Below are 19531 nucleotides of genomic sequence, written 5' to 3' on the forward strand. Positions count from 1 at the left end.
CTTATTCGTGATCTATTACTGCGGGTACGTAACAGGGTAGTCAGCAACCAGTGCGCCCCTGTAGACACAAATTACACTGCAGATGCCGCGGTCAAATCAGCACGTAGAAACAAGCTGGATGAACACATCAGGTCGGACAGCATCCATTGAAATGAACAGTCAAAGTTTCGGGCCGAGACCTCTCGTCAGGACTGAATAAGGAGGGGGTAGCGGCCCCATAAAGAAGGTAGGGGAGGGTGGAAAACCAATCAGAAGAAAGATCCAGGGTGGGGGAGGGGAAGTAGGGAGGGGATAGGCAGTAGAGGTGAAAAGGAATCTAAGGGGAAAGAACTATGGGTAGTAAAAGAAGGCAGAATCATGAGAGGTGATAGGCAGGTAGAAGAGGAGACAGAGTGAAGGCGGGATGGGGAAGGGAGAAGGAGAGAATTACTGGAAGTTGGTAAATTCGATGTTCATACCAAGGGGCTGGAGACTACCAAGACGGTATATAAGGTGTTGCTCCTCCAACCGGATTTTGGCCTCATCATGGCAGTAGAGGAGGCCATGTAGGGACATATCCGAATGGGAATGTGAAGCAAACTTGAAGTGGGTGGAAACCAGGAGATCCTGTCTGTTGTGGCGGATGCAGCGGAGGTGCCAGGCAATATCATTGAAGAGTACAGTCGTTGTTTCGGGCTGAGACCCTTCAGCAGATCCCTTTCCAGAGATGCAGCATGGCCTGCTGAGTTCATCCCGCAATTTGTGTGAGAATTTCCAGAAATTGCAAATTTTCTTTTTTTCATGATCATGGACACATAGCTTGCCGTTGGCTTGGCGAACCTCCTGGAATGAAATCATTGTATCACCAGAAAGATAAAGCGATGTTCTGTTGTGAGGGTAAAGTTGAGGTTGCATTTGTGTTACATTAAAACGGCAAGACAGGACAATTGACGTGTCAGACTAAGGATTCATTCTCTTCTGTTGTATATTTCCCATATCACCATATAACAACTACAGCTCGGAAACAGGCCACCTCGGCCGTTCTAGTCCGTGCCGACGTTTACACTCACCTAGTCCCAGTGGCCCGCACTCAGCCCATAACCCTCCATTCCTTTTCTGTCCATATACCTATCCACTTTTACTTTAAATGACAATACCGAAACTGCCTCTACCACTTCTACTGGAAGCTCATTCTACACAGCTACCACTCTCTGAGTAAAGAAATTCCCCCTCGTGCTACCCTTAAACTTTTGCTCCCTAACTCTCAAATCATGTCCTCTTGTTTGAATCTCCCCTATTCTCAATGGAAAAAGCTTATCCACGTCAACTCTATCCCCCTCATAATTTTAAATACCTGTATCGTCTCCACTAAAATCTCTACGCTCCAAAGAATAAAAACCTAACTTGTTCAGCCTTTCTCTGTAACTTAGGTGCTGAAAACCAGGTAAAATTCTGGTAAATCTTCTCTATTTTGTTGACATCTTTCCTGTAATTCGGCGACAAGAACTGTACAGAATACCGTTCCCGTCTTCATGCGATAATGCGTTCCCTCATTTCGTGAACCTAGTACAATGGAGATCCGATTCTTATACCCGGATTATCAGATGATGTAGATGTGTGTGTTCAGCGGATCGATAATCAGTCGATTAATAGTTAAATCTACCAAATTAATAATCATACCAGCATCACCCTGTTCGTTGGTTGAGAATCCGTTATTCATCCGGTGATTTAAATGTAATTCTGCCAGTGTAAATATCACATCAGCAACACTTTATTCGCTGGCTCATTTGAGGAAATTAAACTCGCTACTGTTGGTGGAAAACGGGATCCGAGCGTACAGGCAGACGGACACGCAGACCTTTGATCAGATCTGCAGATGATTATGAAACATTTATGTAACTTAATAACAAGATATACAAATCAACTTACGTTTTATCTACAAAATCGGCCATTCAACGTGACCAGATGTTTCACTCCTTTCTTCATCTCTTCCCTGAATTTCCTCTGGGACAGTGTGTAGATACACGTGTTGGTGCAGGTGCAGAGAAATTGCAACATGTACCCAAACTCTTGGAGGATAAATGACGGTGAATTAAGGTATCTGTCTGTATAAAAGTAATTTTGAGCCTGCCAGATCATAGTAGAGACTATAAAGGGGATCCACAATAGAATGAAATTGGCTGATAGAGCAAACAGCAAAATCATTGAATTTCTCCGGTTCGCAACCTCTGAGTCTTTCTTGTTGTCATTGATGTTCCGGAATCCTCGGCGGATTCTGTTTGCGGCGATGATATGACTGATTGTTAAGGCATTGAACACTAGAATTAAACCGATTGGCAGTAAAGGTGTAATGATACCATCAACCATCTGGTAAACTTTCCACACTGGTGAACTAAAGTAATCTGCCTTGTCAGTGCAGTACCATTGAACGTTGTCAATAATCACGACAGGAGCTACTGTAAAGTAATATGGAAAACACTTCAGGCAGCTTCCTATGCCCACAATCATCACCACTATAGTCGCTGTTGGTTCGGTGCAAACTCGCTTCCGTAGCTTTTGGCTACAAATTGCAATACATCGATCAAATGTGAAAGCCACGGTCAGCCGAAGCACAGATGCACAGATGTCACAGCGCAAATCGGAGTGATGAACAAAACATTGGCGAAACCGTAAATATTATTGATCCGCTCTAGTACAACGCCTATGATAACACCCATTAAATCAGCTGTTGCCATCGCTACGAGGTAAAGGGTGATGCATTTGGACAGTCCACATTTTCGAAGACAGAGAATCACAATCGCCATTGAATTAACTGCAAGGAAGAAATAGGTGTTAGTTTCAGGCGCACAAAATCCGATGCATTTTACTTGATTTCCATGCAAAGAATTGTTTACACACTCATTGAACTGGCTTCGACCAACGAAGTGCTTACACAGTTCGTCAGAGTATACATTCGTCCTTGAGGCCAAGGGAGGGATCGGATAAACAGCTGAGTGGGCAAATTACCTGCAGTTTCCAGTGGGATTCCGCAGACCACGGCATCATTGCTATCGGATTGCTTATCGACGCAGCAATCTAGAATAAGCGCAGCGTTTTCGCTGAAGTTTGAGAATAGAAATACAATGGGCCCAGATTTTTCTGTTTTCACTCGGGTAATGCATGTGAGTCTAGGAACCTGCAGCGTTAAAATTAAGACCCGAACAAGCAACTCCAATAGGGAAAACTGGACAGTCATAGTTGCTTATACTATTATTGCAATTGAAAAGACAATTATATTCAAAATGAAATCTCACTTGTTTCATGTTGGTGTAAAATAACGATGGTCCCGCTGCAGGTCGATGGGAGTGGGCTGTGACTTCGAAGGATAAAAACCATTAATATTTTGGAAGATCGGGAAACGGAAAATGCTGGAACAAGACTGGTTATTGCAGTTGACAAAGAAACCAGCAACGGGAGAGAACTATTCGGTCTGAGTGAGAAAAATATATGCTTCAACCTGACTCGACCGAAATCCCTTGTCAGACAAGGCACTTCGTGCAATGTATTTTACAGCAAATATGATGTCGTGCGATAGATAGAGCAAGTAGAAATCGTCCAAGAAACTCCAGTTACTTACTGGGAATACCAATCGCAGTCAGTACAGGATAATAAACACTCTCGATGTAGAAAATTGCTGGATATTCCATGTTCCGTGTGACGTGACGATCAGTTTACACTGTTCCTACTGTCCAAAACTACCTGTGATTGCTCTGCGCGCGATTATAAAGGAGGGGATACTGCAATCTCCCAACTAATTTTAGCAGCTCATTAGTCACATCAGAGACAGCCCAGAGAACAAACAATTAAAGTAAGCCATTTCTACACATTTGTTACTGCGCAATTCATATCGCTGTTCAGAGAAATCACAGCAAAATGTATTTAATTTTATTTTTATCCTCGTTTTCAAAGGAGAATGCCACGCATCCCCTCTGTATTACACAAAATTCGAGATACTTGCTTTCAAATTGTAATCACTTTCAAATAAATATATTTTGTAACAGGTTTGCGCAGCTCTTACCGATTCCTAAATCAATAAAGGAAATTTAATTTTATTTTCGAATTATGTTAACTGATTTGGCATTGGATGAGAATAAGAGTGATAGCGCTGGCTTACAAACAGAGACAGTATGCAGTGAGACTCCTAGCAATTAGGGACTGATGATAAGGAAAATTGCGATCAACGGGATATTACTTCTCTATTACATCCTTCCCATAAAACAAATTGTCTCTATCCACTCCTTCTAAATCCTTTCGCGTCTCCCCAGTTAGCCTTTCTCCAATCAAAAATCCGAACCCTGGGCCCAATCCTATCCTTCTCCATAATTATATTGAAACTAATGGCATTGTGATCACTGGACCCGAAGTGCTCCCCAACACAAACCTCCGTCACCTGACCTTTCTCAATCCCAAACCGGAGAACCAACACTATTCCTTTTCTAGTTGGTACCTCTATGTATTGCTGCAAAAAACTATCCTGCACACATTTTGCAAACTCCAAACCTTCCAGCCCTTTTACAGAACAGGCAGCCCAGCCTATGTGCGGAAAATTAAAATCTCCCACAATCACAACCCTGTGCTTACTACAAATATCTGCTATCTCCTTACAAATTTGCTCCTCCAATTCTCGCTCCCCATTAGGTGGTCTAAAATTCATCCCTATAAGTGTTATTACACCTTTCCCAATCGTCAAATCCACCTAAATAGTCTCCCTGGTCGAGCCCTCTAATCCATCTTGCCAGAGCACCGCTGTAATAGTTTCTCTGACAAGCAACGCAACGCCTCCCCTTCTTGTCCCTCCGATTCTATCACATCTGAAGCAACGAAATCCAGGAATATTTAGTTGCCAATCACACCCTTGCTGTAACAATATTTCACTAATAGCAACAACACCATATTTCCAGGTATCAATCCATATTCTAGGCTCATTCACCTTTCTTAAAATGCTCCTAGCATTAAAATAAATGCATTTATGAAATTCTCCACCTCTTACTCTCTGTTTACCACTAATGGTGCAAAGAACTTTACTGCCTTCTTTGTCTTCCTTCTCCTATACATCTGTTCCTACACTCTGGTTCCTCTCCCCCTTGTATCTAGTTTGAATCCACTGAAGCCTCCCTCGCAAACCTACCTGCAAGAATATTTGTCCCCCTCCAGTTCAGATGTAAGTTGTCCCACCGGAACAGGTCTCAACTTCCCTGAAAAATTGCCCAATTATCTATACATCTGAAGCCCTCCCTCCTGCACCATATCTTCAGCCACGTGTTGATCTGCGCTATCTTACTATTTCTAAACACGCGTACGTGTCACTGGAGTCAAACCTGAAATTGCTAACCTGGAGATCCTGTCCTTTAACTTGGCGCCTTACTCCCTAAACTCACCTCTCAGGACCTCCTCACTCTTCCTACCCACGACATTGGTCCATACATGGACCACGACATCCGGCTGCTCGCCCTCCCTCTTGAGAATACTGAGAACTGGATCCGAGATATCGCGGATCCTGGTAGCAGGGAGGCGACAGACCATCCGGGATTCTCGTTCTCTTCCACAGAACTCTCTTATCTATCCCCATAACTATCGAATCCTCTATCACTACTGCTCTCCTCTTTTCCCTCCTTCGCTTCTAAGCTGAGGGTCCAGTCTCGGTGCCAGGTACGCATCTTGTCCCTGGTAGGTCGTCCCCACTAACAGCATCCAAAACTGTATACTTATTATTGATGGAAACGGCCACAGGGGGTCTCTGTCCATTCTGTCTAATCCCCTTCCCGTTCCTGACAGTCACTCAGCTACTTGTCTCCTGACTCTTAGGGTTGACTATCTCCCTGTAACTCCTGTTTATTTCTGCCTCTGCCTCCCGAAAAATCCATCGTTCATCCAGCTCCAGCTCCAGTTCCCTAACACGGTTTGTCAGGAGCCGCAGCTAGATGCATCTTTTAAAGGTGTAGTCATCAGGGACAAATGTGCACACCCTGACTTCCCGCATATTTCAAACGGAGCACTCAACTGCCCTAACTGCTGCCTCCATTAACTACCCCTAAGGTAATGAAATTAATTAAAGGAACTTACCCGGCCTTACCTCACTTGGAATGGAGCTGGCCCTCAGCCTGTGCTCGCTGAAGCCTCTCGAGCCAAAGCCTTCCTGCTCTGTCTCCGACTACTCTGCCGCCCGCTACTATGTCACCCGCTCCGTTAATCTGCTCGCTTTTTAAATTCTCCCTCTGCCTCGCGGCATTTCCAAAAGGAATGCCGTGGAACAGAGCTCTGAAAGGCCTCTGGTAGGTTATGTGATAACTAGTTCCACATAGCTGACCATCAGAATGCTGGCACTGAATGGGGGCTGGAAGCATGCATTCACAAGACATTTAAATTGGCCACTCAGGCTGAGGGAAAAGTGGGGAATGTACTCGTCATATCGGAAATGACGGCAAAAGAGTAAGAATGTATTCTGTTCAAGAATGAATTTCAATGGAATCCGCTGATTTCGCTACCATTCACTGGTATTGCCACAGTATTAAATACATTTTGATTGTGAAGAGTCAGATCCACCCGCAGTAGAAACGATTAACATGCGTGAATGTATCGTTGTGGTTTCTATTGCAGCAGACTAAGGAGTTAAGATCAAAATTAAAAAGCAGAAGTTAGTTGTTGTTTTCTTGATTGAAGAGGCACTGAAAGCAGGTAGGGGAAATGCTGCATAAATTGTGTTAGTCGAAGTCAGTGTGACGATGGTGATGTCATTATCTATAGAGAGTGGACCAGTGATGCACTCTCCTGGTTGGAATGGCGCCTGCGTACAATACTCCTTCGGTCGATTCTCTGGATAGTTAATGAAACTATATATATCACTTCTTTTATGTCCTTCACAATTGTTTTTCGTCTCGAATACAAATCTGGAACTGTAGGACCCTGTGCAGTCTTTGAGGGGATTCCCGGAGTCAGTGTCAACTTGCGGGAACATCGTGGCGAGAAGGTTGCGGACCGATGTTCGACTGAATTTCGACGACTAAAGATTCCATTTTTGGCCGATTAAACTGCCGAGTGAGATTGAAACATTCAGGCAAAAGCGGAAGGTAAGTTCGGTTTGGTCGCTGCTGGAGAGTGAAAGGTCTGCTGCGGTGCCGGAGAAATTCACTCAGGCTTTTATTCAGTCCTATGAATAAATATTCTGTGTGTTTCGCCCTATCTTTCTGGTTTCTGTCCAGAGGAGGCGTATGTGGGTGTCGATGCCTCTTTTCCGTTTTTGTTCGCCTTTTTCTTGTGAGGGCAGAAGTGATTTGGGATTTGATGGTCGTGCTGCCGTTCTTCTCTTTCTTGGTTTCGTTGCTATCTGGGGAAGAATAATTTCAGAGTTTTACACTTTGATGATAAATTAACCTTTGAACCTTTGAGAGTTAGCTGTAACTGCGTGGAGGGCGACGTTTGGATGACCGAACTAAAAGGCATCTTCAGAGAAAACGTGGTTCCCAATAATTTTTTATCCAGTATTGTTGGGAAACCACCAAGCTGTCACGACTTTGTCGAAGGATTCGGAGGCTGGGGTGTCTCAATGACACGGAGAGCTATGGCGGCCGGAGTGCCGGCCTTCTGGTTTGGTTCCGTGTCGGGTCACCTATGTCAACCAGGTTAAAGGGTAGAGGCCAGAGTAAGAGTGGTTCACCGTTCTTCCTGGATTTGGCTTCAGCTGATGGCGAACAACCGTGACTGCTCTAAAAACTCTTATGGAAACAGCAATGACGAATCCTTCTATATCTGTGTGCGACGGTGTGCATAGACATAGATGGAGGCCCGTCATCGCTGCACTTGCGACGCAATGAGCCGTAAGTCAGTAGGTATTGTGGGAAAACAGATCTTTAGCGACACTCAGCGTTATTAGATAAACACTGTGAGGGACAGGTGAATGAAGTATGAGAGAAGTCGGCATGGAATGATTCCAGGTGATTTGATTTATTCTTTGATCTCAGTAAAGCAGATGCATGTAATGATTCCAATTAAACGATACATAGTTCCCATTTAAGAGATCAGCATAAACTAGGAAAGCAATACGTATTAAGTTGTGATAAAATTACAAATAAAATGGCCGTTAATGGCTGCCAGAACCGGACAAATACAGCACCAATCTTCTAGGTAGCGGACAACGACTGGCTTTACGTTTCATTTAATCTCTCGTCTTTTTAGTTATATTTAACCGAATAAACATGTTGCCTTGAAAGCAATAGGATTGGCGGCTGGTGAAATTTCGCCAATCAGCAACAGAAATTGTTTGATGTAATGTAGAAGAAGCTGCTGCAAAGAGACAACAATGTTACAGCATCTTGCAATATTTTCCACAAGTTTGCAAAATAAAAATAAGTGCTCAGATGGAGTCATCATGATCATTTGCAACCCGAGAGAAAATGGTAAAAACAGAGTCCCAATTTGAAAGTAACAAACCTTCGCCGTGCGAAATGATGTAACAGTATTGAGCGGCAGAGGAAACTACTTCGGCTTGAACATGTCGCTGGTCAGATTCCATTATATGTCCGTTGATTAAATTTATTTCAATTATCTTTGCCATGATGTCTTACTTTATAATGAACTCCGAGAAGAAATGGCATTAACGTATTGTATGAAGCAAAGAGCATTACATATGCCTGAAAAACAACTCATACATATGCACCGTAGATATTCCTCTAAGGGAAAGTACTTTAATCCTATTCATAATTCGAAGAAACCGAGATTCGTTGTGAACACCATTAAGTTCTTGAAAACACACTTGTGAATCGTTTTTATTGTCATTGTTGCTCTGGAGTCGTTGGCGGATTCTGTTTGCCGCTGTAATATGTCTGACTGTTAAAGTATTGAACAATAGAATTAAAACGATTCATACCATGAAACAGTATGTAAGATTTCCACACTGGTAAATTAATCTGCTCTGTTTATACAGCGCCGTGGAACGTTATCAATAATTTCAAAACGATGTCCTGAAAAGTAAAATGGAACAACACCTTACAAAACTCCCTATGCCCGCAGTCACTACCACTAGAATCGTCGTCCGGTCGGTGCAAAATTGTTTCTGCAGCTTTTGACTACAAATTGCAATACATTGATCAAAGGTGAAAGGCACCGTCAGCCACACAAACAGTCCATGGCTGCGAGCACGTGTTGGTGCTGGTGCAGAATAATTGCAGCATGGCCCCAAACTTTTGCAATATAAACGGCGGCGAATTAAGATATCTGTCTTTATAAACATAATTTATTGTTAACACCATCAAACTCCTGTAAACACACACATAAATTTGACACAGCGATAGCGTAGACGTTAACACGACATCTCGGGGCATTGGAGTCCGGTGTCGTTGGCAAGAATGTTTCTACGGATGGGTTTCATGCGAGTGTCTCGTTTTCCTGCCACAATCGAAAGCATTCACTGTAAGCAGGTTAATTTGTCAAAGGGTGGGCGTTGGGAACGGACCCAAATGCAAGACACGGACACTGAATTACTAGGGAGAGGACTAGGTGTATCAAGTAAGCAAGGGTAGTGGGGAAGAAACGACTGGACAAAACACAGGCCTTGGACAAGACTGGGAGACAGGGAACGGGCCAGAATTAGAGTAGGAACGTGGGTCCTGGAAGAGGAACTACGAACTGGGAACTGGGAACTAGGAACCTGGACAAGGATTCCGAGCCAGAGACTGGACAGGGACCCGGAACCTGGATCTTGACTCGGGCACGGTCTCCGGACCCAGGCGAGAACCGGACGTGGCAAGGCAACCCGACTGGATATGTGGGCAGGATGCGGGACTCCAGTGCTGGACGAGGGCAGGAAGATCAGACTAGGACAAGGAAAAGAAGCTGAGATTTGGTCTTGATCGAGGGAGAGCAAGAGCACAGAGCCTAGGTCGAGGGAGAGCGAAGCAGAAGAGGGGAGAGGCATAGCTGGACACGGGCACTAGCCTGGACGAGACCAGGACTCTGGGCCGAGGCTATGACTTGGACTTGGACACGGACTGGAGCCTCCGTCGGAGTCTTGGGAACTGAATGGAACCTCCACGAAGCCTTTGACGAACACAGGAACGCTGAGCCTTGGACTGGAGCACTGGAACACAGAACATAGAGCCGGGACACCTCCTTGGGAAGAGGTCCTAGAGCCGGGGCTTTACACAGAGTCAGGACCCCTCCTTGAGGAAAGGACACAGTGCCCAGACTCATACACGGACACTAACCACAGGGACACAAAGAGACAGTTCCAAGCTCAATGATAGATGGATCTTTCTGTTGGTCTGGCAAGGCTCCAGTCTCACTCCGGCGGCAGAACTTGACGGCGATACAGGCGAGGACGCAGGAGAGGTTGCCGGCAAGGCTGCAGGCGTGGGTAGTCGGCAAGGCTTCAGGTCTGGGTAGCAAGCAAGGTTTGAGGCGTAGGCTGCAGGCAGGGCTTCAGGACAGGCTTCAGAGGGAAGGAAGGAAATAGTCCAGCCTCAGGGTAAAGGCAAGGACGGCCTGACGTACCCCACGGAGGCAAGGACAGGAAGGGACAGATCCCACCGTAGGGTAACGGCAAGAATGGCCTGACTTAGCCCACTGAGGCGAGGACGGGATAAAGACGAGACGAAACAGCAAGCACACTCGAACCTAGGGACACATATTCCAGACCCAATACGAGAATCAGGGGCTTGTGATTAAGGCCTACTGAAACACAGGACAGCCAGAAGACCCGGCGCCCGGCAACCACGGACCGGACCGCGTACCGGAACGCGGATTTCCCGGACCGGACCATGACACGATTGGCAACGGTAAATTATTACATGATGGTGCTGGGGTTAAATACGCATATTGTTGGCCAGGGTTGTTCGTTGAGCAGGAAGGGCCTGATCCGCGCAGTATCACTGAATAATCTGTGTCTGTGATCTGTGGGACTTCTGCCGAGACGTTTTTGAACCATTGTGTTATAACTTACCCGGGCGGTGCCGCAACACAAATAATTGCGATATTATCCTTTTATCACATGATGAACATTCATGGAATGTCATCAGGATAGATCTGAAAAATACAGCACTCGTCACACAGCAGGTCGAAGAACCTTTCTAGTCATAATATTGTTTGGGAAATTCTCAGAAATAAACAAACAGAGTTAGTCTGCCTGCAAACCCAATCTAAACAAACAAAACTTTAGAAGGTGGAAAATGAAACAATCGGAAAAGTAAAGGTGAGCGAACAACTGTGTGTGAGGAGAGAGAGAGAGAGAGAGAGAGAGAGAGGGGGAGGTGATCCCGGGTGCGAGGACGTGGAGGTCGGAGGAAAGCGACGAGGGGTCGAATGGTTCGATGGTTGAGCTCCAACGATGTGCACTGAGCTGACTGAACTTCGATAAGTTGGCGTCTTTTGCTTTTTCTTTTCTTTTATATATATTGTATAGCCTAGTACTCTTTTAGTTTTAGTAAAATCTTTAAAGTGTATTTCATAACGGTATCTGGTGTGAATTTTATGCTGTGTGCGTGCGGGAGGCATAAACATGATTCCCACAGCACCTGCGTGTACGGGAGGAGGGGGTGGTGTGTGGCTGGATCTCAGCCGGTTGGGTGAGTGTCACACTGTGAACAAGATTTTTAAGCAGTTCTTCTGGCTTGTTTTGAGGAAAGATGTTCCGAACTTTTGCCGAACTTGTCGCACTTGTCAGGTTGTGGATAAACCTAATCACGTCACACCAGTGGCCCCACTGCAGCCCATTCCTGCATTTGGCGATCCCTTTACTAATGTTATTGTGGATTGTGTTGGCCCATTGTCAAAGAATAAAGCTGGCCATCAGTATTTGCTAACCATCATGCGCACAGCATCTAGATTTCCAGAAGCAGTACCTTTCAGTGATATAAAGGTTATAACTATGTCTAAGTATTTCATAAATCTTTCAGTCTGTTTGGCCTGCCTAATGAAATTCAATCTGCTCAAGGTTGTTATTTTATATCAGGATTATTTCAGCAGGTGGTTTACAAACTGAGAGTCAAGCAAATTACGTCGTCTGCGTACCTTCAGAATCCCAGGTGGCCTTAGAAAGATTTAATTCTACCCTCAAAACCGGGATAAATGCATTCTGTATTGAAAATGAGAAGGACTGGGATGTAAGAGTTCACTTGCTTTTATTTGCAGCAAGGGAGTCAGTGCAATAGTTTCTAATCTTTAGCCCTTTTGAACTCGTGTTTGGACATCGGCTCTGAGACCTTTGGCATCTTTAAGGAACACTGGGTTAACAATGACCTGTATATTAATTTGCCAGACCATGTGTTGAAATTCAAGGACAGATTGAAAAGGGCTTGCGATATAGCAAGATAAAATTTAAAATCAGCCCAGCTGGGAATAAACAGGGCAGAATGAGGTCATTTCATGTGGGAGATAAATTGCCTGTTTTGTTCCCGGTCCAGGAGAATCCTTTGCAACAAAAAAAAAATCATTGTCCTTATGAGGTTGTGTCTAAGGTCAATGATGTGGATTATGTAGTCAAAACACCAGATAGGCGAAGGTCAACACAGCTTTGACATGTAAACATGCTCAAACCGTATTATGAAAATCAAAAGCAGCTATGATTGTTGCTGTCAATAACAATGAGTCTGACCTTTCTGGTTATCGTATTAGCTGATCCATCTGAAGCTTATTTGAATTCAAACATTGTTTCAGGCAGGTTGGCAAATTCGACTATTTTGGAAAATCATGTTGAGAAATTTACAGCCACAGCCATTTACAGCCACAGCAAAGGCAGCACATGAAGCAGTTAATCATGAAATGTAGGGAATTGTTTCCTGATATCCCAAAAAAATTAACAGTAGCCTCACATGATATAGATGTAGGCAATGCCAAAACCATAAAACAACATCCAGTCGCATGAATGTTGAAAAATGTAGACTTGCTGAACAAAGAATTGAGGTTTTGTTGGAAAATCGTACTAGTATGCTTTCTACATCAGATTGTTCATCCTATGTTATGGTACCTAAACCAGAGTGTAGTATCAGGTTTTGCACTGATTACGGAAAGAGGCATTGCTATAACAAAAACAGATTGAAATCCCCTCCCTAAAGTTGATGATTGTGTAGACAAGAATGGAAAGGCGAGGTTTCTTACAAAGATTGATTTGTTGAAAGGATATTGGTGTGTTCCGTTAACAGATAGAGGTAGAGAAATCTCTGCATTTGTAACACCTTCTGGGTTGTATGAATATAACGTTCTGCCATTTTGAATGAAGAATTTTTCGGGAACATTCAGAGAATACTTAATTCTGTAATTCAAGGTTTAGAACACACAGATGTCCACATTGATGATTTGTTTAGAGGAAATGACACCTGGGAAGCGCGTATCTCTGCAGTGGAACAGCTCTTTGAAAGGCTCTCAAAGGCGGAACATACAGATAATTTAGCTAAGAGTGAATTTGGCCATGCCAGTGTGACATATTTTGATTATGTTGTAGGTCAGTTCATGGTTAATGAAAATGGTTAAGGAGACTCCAACTCAACAATAAAGTTTGATTTTGCAGGTGTATGATCTCATGATAACTCACAATAAAGGGAAGGATAATATGATTGCCAATTGTCTTTCCAAATGTTAAGTTTGCGATGTTCTTTTTAATAGTGGAGTGGAAATTACTATTCGTATGTGCTTCTGTAATATATTACATTAGTCTGCTAAATGGACCATAAATGTATTGTATCACATAATGGTGTTTGCAGTGAAAATTTTGCTCATCCAGATCAAACTTTTCCTTTATTGGGGGTGGTGTTACGTGCCTGCGGATTTCAATTAATGTGAGTGTCACTTTAAGAAACGCCTGAGTGAGGACGGGACTATGGTATCAGCTTAACAAGCTGGGATTTTCGGTTGTAAGGAGAGAGAGAGAGAGAGAGAGAGAGAGAGAGAGAGAGAGAGAGAGAGAGAGAGAGAGAGAGAGAGAGAGAGAGAGAGAGAGAGAGAGAGAGAGAGAGAGAGAGAGAGAGAGAGAGAGAGAGAGAGAGAGAGAGAGAGAGAGAGAGAGAGCTAGGCTTTGGAGTGCAAGCTATCAGAAGGAGTTGGTTTAACATTTGGAAAAAGTCTGATACTTTCTAATTCCCAAAATATTGGGTTAGAGGTGTGCCTTGCAGTTTGTGTAGTCCGTATGTGGAGTTTTGTTGGAATATCCTGTGGGACCGCTCTTGTTAACCCTTACCTGGATTCGGGTGTGTTATGTGGTAACCACTTGGAAGAAAACATATTTCGTGACTGTCACCTGGTGATATTTCGATGGGGATTTCGCAACGACTCGACGGATAATATTTTCGCCGACTGTTCTATTGTTTGCTCAGCGTGGAATCTGAGAAATTCTTCGTAACTGCTTTCTGTCTACATTTGAGCGTAGATTTACAAATCTCTCCCATAATTTATTCTCTGGATTACTGGACCTTTGCCATCTGACTCTTTAGACTTGAATAATTGTTCCTAATCTTGACTGTTTGGGAGCCGAACAGACACACACAACACATACGCAAAAAACTGTTAACTTCTGTTTATTTCGTTTGTGTTATTATATTTTGAGTAGATACTAATAAAGATAATGGTTATAACATTGAAACTTGACTAAATATCTTATCTATAGCTGCAGGTACGTAACAGTATTCTCTTCAAGAATAATTACATTTAAAAGCAAGGATATAATGTTGAGGGTCAATAAAGTATTGGGGAGGCCTGTCTTGCAGTATTGTTAGTAGTTTTCTGTCCTTAGGAGCGAATGTGCCAACTCCGGACGGAGTTCAAAGGAAGCTCACGAAAATGATTGCAGGATTGAACGGCTGTTCATATGAAGAGAGTTTGATGGCCCTCGGCCTGTATTCACCGGAATTCAGAAAAATGAGGGGTGACCTCATTGAAACCATCTAATGTTGAAAGGCCTCGACAGTGTGATTGTGAAACTGAATTCTGCTGTGGTGGGAGAGTGTAAGATAGAAATCCATCCTATCAGAACGGAGATGGAAAGGATGTTCGGTAGGAAGAGAACGTAAGTTGTGGAATTCTTTGCCACAGGCGTCTGAGCAGGTCAAGTGATTACGTTATATAAGATAGAGCTTGATAGATTCTGGATTGGTCAGGGATACGGGAGAACGCAGGAGAGTGGGGCTATGAGTGTAAATGGATCAGCCGTCAGAAATGGCGGAGCAGCCTCGATGGACCAAATAGTCCAATTCTGCCCGAGTTTTAGGATGTAATGTTTTATACAAGTGAAAAATCTCGGTCCCTCACACCTCTTACAATGGAAAAGACTCATTGCGATCGAGCGCAGTCAATTCGGATTTGCAGCAACATCTTCCCCACCATCGCCATCAGCACAAATGCATCACATGGCTGTGTGCCTATACATCGACTCTACTCGGGATACAGATGTGACAGTGTGGCTCAGCGCGGCAGCAACGCCAGATTCAAGTGTGCTGACAACACCACTGACGTATTCCGGGTGAAATGTGGTGACGAATCAGCATGTCGGAGAAATAGAAAATCTGGCTGAGTGTTGCCATAACAAGAAACTCTTTCACGATTACAGCAAGACCAATGAGTTGGTTATTAAATTAAGCGGAGGAAACCGGAGGTCCATGAGCCAGTCTTCATGAAAGGATCGGAGGTGGATAGAATCAGCACCTTTACTTTCCTTGTTGTTTACGTTTCCGAGGACTCGTCCCGACCCCAGCACAATTACAAATGAAGAATGGCAGGGCCTATACTTTGCTCGGAATTTGTGGAGATTCCGTATGGCATCGGGAGCTTTGACTAACGACTATAAGCTTTTAGTGTACAGTGTATTCACTGGCTGTATCCCAGCCTGGTATGGAAAAGCCAATAGCGTTGAACGGAAAATCCTTCCAACAGTAGTAGTGGATACGGCCCAGTCTGTAATAGTCCTGCCTCACCTTTGGGCATTTCTGTACGAAACGTGGCCGTAGGAACGCGGCATCCATCATCAGAGTCTCTCCAGCCTCGAGGACATTATCTCATTTATCTGCTGCCAGCTGGACCAAAGTAGAGGAACTTCATGACGCACATTACCAAGTTCAGAAACAGTTATTACCCCTCAACATCAGGGTATGGTCTTATGGTTGCGTCCTTGAAAGCGAGTCCGTTGATTATGGAGTCTGCACAGAGCTGTGGTGACTGACGTCATCCACACTGATAATGATCCTAATAGTCGTACAGTAATAACTATTCCTGAATCTGCGCGAGTGGGACCTATGGTTCTGCGCAGTCTGCCCGATGGTAGAATCGAGAAGGAAGCGAGAACTAAATACAAGAGGAAGCATGCGTTGTTGGGCTGTGAGGCTAATGTTGATAGCCGGATTGGGGCGGTTACTTCCAACAGGAATGCCGTAGATATAGGGCTCTGAAAGGCCTTTGGTGTGTTATGTGACAACATGTTTCACGTAGCTGATCATGAAAATTCTGGCGGTGACTGAGGGCAACAGTCGTGCATTCACAACACTTTTATATTGGACACTCTGGTTGAAGTAAAAGTGAGTAATGTTGTGGAAGTATCAGAAGTTATGACAAAAGGTTTAGAGTTTATTCTACGCAACAATGAATTCAAGCAGAATAGGACAAGTTACCTCCCAACAACTGTTGTTCTAAGAGCTGGATAGTATTGAATGTGCGGGGTCAGAGTCAGCCGCCATAGGCATGATAACCTTGCGCGAGCATTAGAAAGAATGTAGTTTATACAACAGCAGACTTAGAAAGTAAGATCAGTATTGCGATTAAAAGTAGTTTTTGTTGAAGAGGCATAGAGACAAGTTCTGAGGAAGTTGGATTTTATATGAGTCTAAGGGATAAACAGAGCTGAGAGTATTGATGAATGTTATTTTTAGTCCAACAGTGTTGCATTAATGTAGCACGAGGTAGGTAACTGGACATCTTTATGATGATGATGATGATGATGATGTATAATCAAAAGAGATCATTCCGCGGATGAGGAATATTGGAATGTCTATTTAGAAAGAAGCTTAAGAGGTACCAAGCTCCTTTATATCCGGTATTGTGGAGAAATCCTTCAAGCGGACTTCAAACTTATTCTCGGGTTTGGAAGTCTACATGCTTCAATGACCCGGAGAGCGTTGTTGGCTTGAGTCAGGACCCTGTGCTTTCACCGTTAATAAGGAAATGCAGAATAGCCATGCAGAAAATGGCAGACGTAGAGTGCACAGTATGAATGTGCCCAGTCCCGAAGGCTGGGGAGCTAAACTCACGGATGACAACCGTGAATGATTAAGGATAAAAATTTAAATGAAAAAAAATCAATTTAAGCAGCTTACATAAGATATCCATGTAATTCGACTTACATTTTCAAAAAATTAAGAAACTAAGCAGTCGTGTGGTAATGGCTGTGAGAACAGGACAAAAAATCCGCAGTGTTGTAATAAATCTTCTAGGTTATCGTTCAGCAAGTGGGTTTAGGTTTCATTGTAACCTCTACTTTATTTTAGTAAAACATAACTGAACAAAGATGTTGCCGAATAATAATAGAAATGGCGACTGGACAAATTCTGCAATTCAGCAATGGATATGTTGCACGAAACAAAGAACATCACGTGTGGGTAAAAAGGTTACTCTCGTAGGGGAAAGTACTTACACACATTCACACTATGAAGGAATATCGAGTCATTATTAATGCCCTTTAGCTCTGGTAAATACGTGCTTAAATCGAACGACACTGCAGCGTGATTTTGAACAACGCAGACGCATAATGTTGCAGGAACTCGGCAGGCCAAGCAGTATCACTAAACAGAGTGCAGTCGTCGTTTCGGGCTGAGACCCTTCAGCAAATCCATTTCCAGAGTTGCAGCTTCGTCTGCTGAGCTCATCCAGCAAATTGTCTGTGGATTTCCAGAACCTGCAAATTTTCTTTTCTTCATGATTATGGACATATAGCTTGCCGTTGGCTTGGCGAACCTCCTGTAATGAAATCATATCGTTGAAATTCATCATTATATCACCAGAAAGATAAAGCGATGTTCTATCGTGATGGTGAGGTTGAGGTTGCATTTGTGATACATTAAAACGGCAAGACAGGACAATTGACGTGTCAGACTAAGGATTCATTCTCTTCTGTTGAATATTTTCCGTCTTCAGGGAAAAGTGTGACTCCTCATTTCGTGAACATTTTACAACGGAGATCCGTTTCTTATACCGGAACTATCAGATAACGTATATGCGTGTGTCCAGTGGATCGATGATCAGTCGAATAATAGATAAATCTACCAAAGTAAGAATCATGCCAGCATCACCCTGCTTGTTGTCTAAGAATCCGCTATTTATCCAGTGATTTAAAAGTAATTCTGCCAGTATAAATATCACATCAGCAACACTTCATTCGCTGGCACATTTGAAGAAATTAAACTCGCTAGTGTTGATGCGAAACGGTATCCTAGCATACAGGCAGACGGACACGCAGACCTCTGATCAAACCTGCAGATTATTGAAACAACTTATGTGACTTAGTAACAAAATATGCAAATCTACTTACGTTTTATCTGCAGAGTCGGCCATTCAATGTGACCAGATGATTCACTCCTTTCTTCATTTCTTCTCTGAATTTCCTCTGGGACAGTATGTAGATACACGTGTTGGTGCATGTACAGAGAAATTGCAACATGTACCCAGACTCTTGCAGGATAAAGGACGGCGAATTAAGATATCTGTCTGTATAAAAGTAATTCTGAGCCTGCCAGATCATAGTGGAGACTATACAGGGGATCCACAATAAAATGAAATTGGCTGATAGAGCGAACAGCAAAATCATTGATTTTCTCCGGTTCGCCACCTCTGAGTCTTTCTTGTTGTCATTGATGTTCCGGAATCCTCGGCGGATTCTGCTTGCGGCGATGATATGACTGATTGTTAAAGCATTGAACAATAGAATTAAACCGATTGGTAGTAAAGTTGTAATGATACCATGAAACATCTGATAAACTTTCCACACTGGTGAACTAAAGTAATCTGCCCTGTCAGTGCAGTACCACTGAACGTTGTCAATAATCACGACAGGAGCTACTGTAAAGTAAAATGGAAAACACCTCAGGCAGCTCCCTATGCCCACAATCATCACCACTATAGTCGCTGTTCTTTCGGTGCAAACTCGTTTCCGCAGCTTTTGGCTACAAATTGCAATACATCGATCAAATGTGAAAGCCACCGTCAGCCAGACAGAACAGTCCGTGGCTGCGAGCCGAAGCACAAGTGTCAGAGCGCAAATCGGAGTGATGAACAAAACATTGGCGAAATCGTAAATATTATTGATCCGCTCTAGTAGAACGCCTATGATAACACACATTAAATCAGCTGTTGCCATTGCTACGAGGTAAAGGGTGATGCATTTGGAGAGTCCGCATTTTCGAAGACAGAGGATCACAATCGCCATTAAATTAACTGCAAGGAAGAAATAAGTGTTAGTTTCAAGCTCACAAAATCCGATGCATTTTACTTGATTTGCATACAAAGAATTGCTTGCACACTGATTGAACTGGCTTCGATCCACGAAGTGTTT

The sequence above is a fragment of the Hypanus sabinus genome, chromosome 24 (genome assembly GCF_030144855.1).
Source record: "Hypanus sabinus isolate sHypSab1 chromosome 24, sHypSab1.hap1, whole genome shotgun sequence".
In the NCBI taxonomy this organism is placed as follows: domain Eukaryota; kingdom Metazoa; phylum Chordata; class Chondrichthyes; order Myliobatiformes; family Dasyatidae; genus Hypanus; species Hypanus sabinus.